Consider the following 7,865-nt stretch of genomic DNA (forward strand, 5'->3'; position numbering starts at 1 on the left):
ACTTTGATCACTATTATACTTGTTGTTATGATACTATAAATGGAGTCCTCCACCCTCGGACATTTCCGCCATCCTTTTTTTGGGGATGAGAAACAAGTCTAACAACCTACTAGCACCCATACAAGAATTGCACGAAGAACTGAACAAAATGTTTAAAATACTATAGGAGTGTTTTATGTTGCTATATCAAAATATTTCTAGATTCATTATGTGCCTCTTACACCCTTATTCTCGCACAGACATCATGGCAGGATTCCACTTACCCGAAGATCCCTACTTCCTGAACCAGGGAAATAAGGGATGGATAGAAGAGGAACCAAAAGAAGATCCCAATAAGGACCCCGAAGAAGTTGAAGAGGAAGAAGAAGACGAAGAGGAGTCGAAGAGGATCCGGAGGTCATCAACCCTCCATATGTAGCTAGGGTTCCCGCAAACCGTTTCGGCTACAATGGACCTATGCCCCGTTGGGCATCAGAAATCGAGAGATGGAGTCATCGTCAACGACAACGATCACCATTTGGCGATCAAAGAGGTTACTATGACCTCAACCATGTAGGACCAACTGAAAAATACATCCCAGTCTTGATCCAGCAAATCATGAACCTTGGGGATCAAAATAAGGAAATGACGAATTGAATTTGGGAGTTAAACGTTGCTGTAGAAGTCACCAACATGCATACTCGAGGCTTAGAAAGATACCATTATCCCATGGATTGACTCGTCGAGGACCTTGCCGCCACTCGGGCGTAGGTAAGGGAATATCAAGAAAGGCACTTGGCTCTCAATGAGAGAGTAACCACAGTTGAGCGTCGGTTAGCAGAGCTACAGGGCGCCTCGACTTCGTTTTAAGGACTGTAGGGGACGGGTCGTCGTAAGTAGTGCTCACACTACTCACAAATCTTTATAAATTAGGTTTACATGTATGCGTTGGTGCTACTCTTCTCTATGTGTAGGTTCAATCCTGCGATTAAGTGATTACACTAATCGAAGGATCCTAATGCTATCAATATTTTCCTTGCATTGATGTGATGTAGACCTGCATCAAGATCAAATTTTTCCAAACTCTATGTAAAAAAAATCATATCAATGAAATTGGCATGCATAGTATATTTCATTGGGAGTGTTACCACTAAAAATTCATAACAGTGTATATCGCTACTTATGGTAAGTGTACAACTACTTGGTGTATATTGTAATGTTGTATGTAATTAAGATTCCATCAGTTTAGAAATGGTGGTTCCACTTTAGGTCATGTTCCTTTTTTGGTTTTGGGCTTAGAGTAGATCCATTAAATTCAACAATCTATTCAATCGTAATTACACTTAACAAGCATACACTAAGAGATTGTAGAAGGACCTAGTATGGATCAACTCACAAGATTTAATTACGTTAGTACTATTAAATTCATTAGTCTAAACATACGGAACCCCATTATGAAATGCTTGCAAGTACTTTAAAAGTCGGGAAATAACACAGACAAGTTAGTTCAGTAATAACCGACTTATCGCTACTATTAAAGGCTTACCAACTTTTCAAATTTGTGGCAGAAATATGCTGCTATAGAATAATCCCAGGCCTTCCCATAACGTACCACCACCACCTCCGCTACCATCTCCACCACCACCTCCACAATTTGACCCCGCCATGTTCCAAGTTGCCGTAACAGAATCCGTGGAAACCGCAATGTCACAAATTGGTACAAATGGCACTGGTGGATCGGGAAATGGTACTAAAACCTCTAACCAAGGAGATAGTCATGGACGTTCAAAGGAATGTTCCTACAAAGATTTTACAAATGGCAAACCCAAATCCTTCAATGGAAGTTGGGGCATCATCACTATTATGAAATGGTTCGAGAAGTCTGAATCAATCTTCGAAATTTGTGCTTGCCCTGAAGCAAGCAAAGTCAAATTTGCAAGTTGCACTTTCACTGACTGAGCCCTTACCTGGTGGAATAGTCATGTAAAGTCCTTGACTCTCCCGGTGGCGAATGCAATGAGTTAGGATGACTTGAATACCCTAATGCTCGCTGAATATTACCCAAGGGGTGAAGTTCAAAAATTGGAACAGGAATTTTAGGGCCTCAAAATGACCGGTTCTGACATCGCGTCATACACAGCTAGGTTCAACGATCTAGTCATACTATGTCTTGGGTTGGTCATCCCGAAAAGTAAGAAGATGGAAAAATACATCTGGAGACTAACACCCCAGATTCAAGAAAACGTGTTTGCTTCAAAAACGACTACATTTGATTATGCCAAACAATTGTCACAACAACTTATTGACCATAGGGCCAACCATGGCACTGTGGTGGCGACCTATGAACAAGAGAAAGGGTGAAACAACAAAAGGATATTTTGGAACAACAAGAAGAACTAGTTGGCCCAAGACTCTGCCAAGAAACAAGAAGTAGTGGCGGTTCGCGCTGTCACTGCCACTGCCACTCCAAAACCCTTGAGGCAGTACGCTGGAACCCTCCCCAAATGTAACAAGTTTAGCATTCATCACAGCGGAGCTTGTCACGAGAAGTACTACAACAATTTCAAGAGGAAAGGGCATACCGCCTGCTTCTACAGGGCACCAGCCCAACAAGCCACTTCGGCTGCCAACGTCGGAGCAACCCGAGCCTGCTACGGCTGTGGGGAAACCAGGCACTACAAAAGAGACTACCCAAAATTGAGAAACGCAAATGTCGGTGGTGTTGGAAGGTTCTTGGCATTGGGGCACGGGGAAGCAATGGAAGAACCCACGGTGGTCACCGATACGTTCCTCGTCAATAACTCATATGCATACATATTATTCAATAGTGGATCAGAGAGGGGTTTTGTTAGCCACAAATTCAAACAATTACTATAACAAAATCCCCGATCACTAAAAGTTACATACGTCATAGAAATAGAAAATGGAAAGGCAGAGAGCACGAATGATTTGTAGACAGGGTGTACCCTCACCCTAGACAACCATTCATTCAAAATCGATCTAATGCATGTTTCAATAAAAAGCTTTGACAACATCATTTTCATGGACTGGTTATGTTGTAATCGTGCTGACATTCTGTGTTACGAAAGGGTCATTCTCCTTAATCTGCCAAGTGGCGAAACTCTCATTGTTTATGGTGACAAACCTTGTACGAACCTACAAATTGTCTCTTGCATCAAATCCCAAAAGTATCTCCGTAAGGAATACCACTCCTTCTTAGCCCACGTAGTGGATAAGAAGCAAGAGGTGAAAGACATCAAGGACATTCCAGAGGTCTGTAACTTCCCCGATGTATTTCCAGAAGACCTTCCCAGAGTCCCACCCACGCGACAGGTCAAATTCTGAATCGACCTAATCCCTGGGGCTACCCACATAGCCAAAGCATCATACTGCCTAGCACCATACGAGATGCAAGAATTATCCAGCCAACTAAACAAATTGCTAAGCAAAGGGTTCATCAGACCGAGCTTCTCGCCTTAGGGAGCACCAGTCCTATTCGTAAAAAAGAAGGATGGATCGTTCCGCATGCGCGTCGACTATTGCGAACAAAATAAGCTTACCATCAAAAACCAATACCCTCCACCCCGAATTGACGATCTATTCAACCAACTTCAAGGAGTAACTTACTTCTCAAAAATTGATCTGAGGTCAAGATATCATCAACTACGGGTCCAAGAGGAGGGTATTGATAAAACGGCATTTAGAACCTAGTACGGTCACTATGAGTTTGTAGTGATGCCCTTCAGATTAAAAAATCACCCGCGATGTTCATGGATCTAATGAGTCGATGTGTCGGCCTTACTTAGAGAAGTTCGTGATTGTCTTCATAGACGACATTCTGGTCTATTCAAGGAGGGAGGAAGAACACATCCAACACCTACGACAGGTGTTGGAAACGTTAAGGGCGGAGAAATTATATGCAAAATTTTCAAAATGTGAATTTTGGATCCAAGAAATGGGTTTCCTCGCTCATGTAGTTAGCAAGGAAGGGATACACGTGGATCCTTCCAAAATCAAGGCGATCAAAAAAAATGGTCAGCACCAAGGACGCCTACAAAAATCTGTCAATTCTTAGGCCTCATCGGCTAGTATAGGAGGTTCATCCAAAAATTCTCCAAAATTGCAAAACCACTTACCAACCTGCCTCAAAAGGGTGTAGCCTTCAATTGGGGAGCAAAGCAAGAAATTGCGTTCCAAAAGCTAAAGCAATCTCTGTGCAGCGCTTCGATTTTATCCCTACCGGAAGGAACAGAAGAATTTGTGATCTACTGGGACGCATCGAAAGGGTCTTCGATGTGTGTTAATGCAACGAGGAAAGGTCATTGACTATGCCTCGAGACAACTAAAAACACACAAGGTTAACTATGCCACACATGACCTCGAATTGGGAGCAGTAGTGTTCACCCTAAAGATCTAGAGGCACTACCTATACAGGACGAAATGTACTATCTTCAACGATCATAAAAAGTATTCAGCACATCCTTAATCAAAAGGAGCTTAACATGAGGCAGGGGCGATGGGTGGAACTACTGAATGATTACGAATGCTAAATTCGTTATCACCCAGGCAACGCCAATGTAGTAGTTGACGCCCTCGGCCGAAAGGAATACTCGGTCCGCCGAGTAAGGTCGTTAACCATGACAATCCATTCATACCTGTCCACAAAATCAAAGAGGCTCAGGTGGCAGCCCTAAAACCAGAGAATGTTATAGGTGAAGCCTTAAGAGGGATGTATAAGAGCCTAGAAATCAAGGGTGATAGAATTCTCTATCTCATGAATCGGATCTAGACACCCAAGTATAGTGGATTCAGAGCACACAAAACTCAATACCCCGTACATCCCGGTTCAGACAAGATGTATCTAGACCTCAAGAAACTTTATTGGTGGCCGTACATAAATGTCAAAATTGCTACCTTTGTGAGCAAATGCTTGACTTGTGCCAAGGTCAAGGTAGAATACCAAAAGCCCTCGGGTTTGTTGCAACAACCAAAAATACCTTAGTGGAATTCGGAGCGGATGACAATGGATTTTGAGAACTGGTGGTCTCGATACCATTTGGGTGATCATTGACAGGCTGACCAAATCTGCACACTTCCTACCAATAAAGGAAACTGATAAAATAGAAAAGATGACTAGGAAATACATTAAGGAGATCGTGCAACTACATGGTGTGACAATATCCATTATCTCCGACAGGGATAGTTGATTTACCTCACGGTTCTAGTAGTTACTTCAGAAATCCTTGGGAACTAGGTTGGATATGAGTACAACCTACCACCCATAAACCAACGGGCAGAGTGAGAGAACTATAAAAACACTAGAAGACATGCTAAGGGCTTCTATGATAGATTTTGGTAAAGCCTAGGATACCCATTTACCACTTATCGAATTCTCTTACAATAACAACTATCACACTAACATCAAGGTTGCTCCATTCGAAGCCCCCTATGGTTGCAAGTGCAGATCACTACTGTAATGGGCTGAAGTGGGTGACACACAACTAGCTAAGGGACAATTCCCTAACATCATTCTCACTGGCCCGAAAATCATAAGAGAAACTACCAAGAAGATTGTCCAAAATCCAAGAGTGATTAAAGGCTTCTAGAGACAGAAAAAAGAGTTATGCGGATAATAGACGAAAGCCCTTGGAATTCCAGGTTGGAGATCGGGTGTTGTTAAAGGTCTCACCCTAGAAAGGCTCAATACATTTTGGAAAATGTAGGAAACTAAATCCAATGTATATCGGGCCATTGAGATCCTCGCTAGGATTGGCCCAATAGCATACAGGTTTTGATTACCGCAAGAACTCAAAAATGTACATCTTACCTTCTATGTGTCCAACTTAAAGAAGTGATTGTCCGATGAGACTCTCCTCATCCCTCTTGACGAGATTGAAATGAATGAGAGTCTCCACTTCGTGGAAGAACCGGTAGAAATCATGGACCGGGAGATCAAAAGAACAAAACAAAGTCGCATTCCTACTATGAACGTCCGATGGAACGCTAAACGAGGAACCGAGTTCACTTGGGAATGCAAAGACCAGATGAAACAAAAATACCCACATCTCTTCCCCAACCCGTTAAGTCCCAGTTGAAACACTAAATTTCAGGATGAAATTCCTTCGAACGGAGGGATGATGTGACAACCGTTAAATTCTAGTCAAGTCAAAGTTAACCAAATTCAACGGGTCAAACCGATAAACTCAATTAATGCTTGTATGATATGGTTTATTCTATATTTACTAATGTACAACTTTCAATCTAAATACAAAGTTTCACTAATAAGTTTCAAATGTTTTGAATTTCTAAACCCTAACGAGGGTGAGTGATGTAACGACTCTATAAAGCACTATTAAGTACCTTTCGGGGGTGTAAAACAATCATAACAAAGGATAATGGGGTTTACGAACCATGCATTATGGGGTGAAACAGTAACGAAGGCTAAAAACAAAGTCTCTCTCAAAACTCTTGGTAGTGAAAATCAAATTTTCCAACATTTATATGATCATCCGTACCATCCCGAACCTTCCCCTGGTCATAAACAACTTAAAATGGAAGAAAGAAGTCAAAAAGAGGCCTGAAGGTTTGCAGGTCACTATTCACCTGCAAACTCTTGCAGGTACTCGCAAGTATCTCAGCCACGTTTCCTTTTTGGGTGCAGGTTCGTGTCTACCGAGAAGTCTCGCATCTAACCCTCTCGCAACAAAACCTCACATTCGCACCCAAAAACTAACAAGTTTTGCATAGTACCCCTCTCGCAATGAACCGACCATTTTCGCACATAGGTCCCTTGCACTGAACCTCCTAAGGTGCGAAACCCTCCCACTAAGAAACCACCTTCGGATCGAACACATTCGCACCTGTCTCCGAGAGCCTCACTGTGAATCCTCTCACCCCAAAGCCCTCCTCTCGCAACGAACTCCATGCTCGCAGTCGCTACCCTTCCCACCTACGAAACCTCTCATATCCTTAACAACCTTCGCAATCGCGCATTTCCTTCCCGGTTTTTGACCACTCTCTCATTTTAAGCCCGTTTTTTATGATCTTGACGCGGGATTTTCATCAAATTCGTATTTTTGACATATTAAACCCCCTAGGCTCATATTTTATCCCTATTTTGGGGGAATTATTATTATATATCATACTTTTTGTTCAAGATCACACACAAAGGTTTGTTGACTTTTCCATAAAGTTATGACACCAAGCCATCCCCATACCCACTTTATGTCACTATTCACACTCTACCTAGTCAAATCATTATCCTTTTTCTACTTTCCCCAACACTCCACAAGATTTCCTTAAACAAATCCACACAAGAAATCCTCTATTCTCCACATTTCCAAAGATATCATTTACCTTTATCCAAAGACAAACTTTCTCTCTCTCTTTCTCTCTCTCTCTCTCTCTCTCTCTCTCTCTCTCTTTCACTCTCTTCATCTCTATGGAACTCGAAAATTTCCCAGGAGGATTTCAGTTTTTCCTCTATTTTTGGTAAGTTCTTCATCCTACATCTAAATATTCTACACATTATTATACAAATCGTGATAATTTACACAAATATTCATATATTTGTTCATAGTATCGTCAAAACCTCAAGTGTTCTTGACATGAAATCCTTCATCCTTAATCTTCCAATCTACAATAAATCACTCAAGGTAAGTTCATACCCCCATCTTTTCATGTTTTCTTAAAGTTTTAAGGGGGAGAATACAAGATAAAACACCAATACATACTCTAACTCAATTAATAGCTTTCAACTGAAAAGTTATGATCCATTCGCGAACTACTTTGGCCATCTTAAACTTAATATTTTTCAAAACTATTCAATATGCACATAGTTCAGGTTAAATACCTTTGAAATGACTACTTGCACATGTTCATATGAT

Source organism: Lactuca saligna, chromosome 4 (assembly GCF_052625555.1).
Source record: "Lactuca saligna cultivar CGN05327 chromosome 4, ASM5262555v1, whole genome shotgun sequence".
Lineage (NCBI taxonomy): Eukaryota > Viridiplantae > Streptophyta > Magnoliopsida > Asterales > Asteraceae > Lactuca > Lactuca saligna.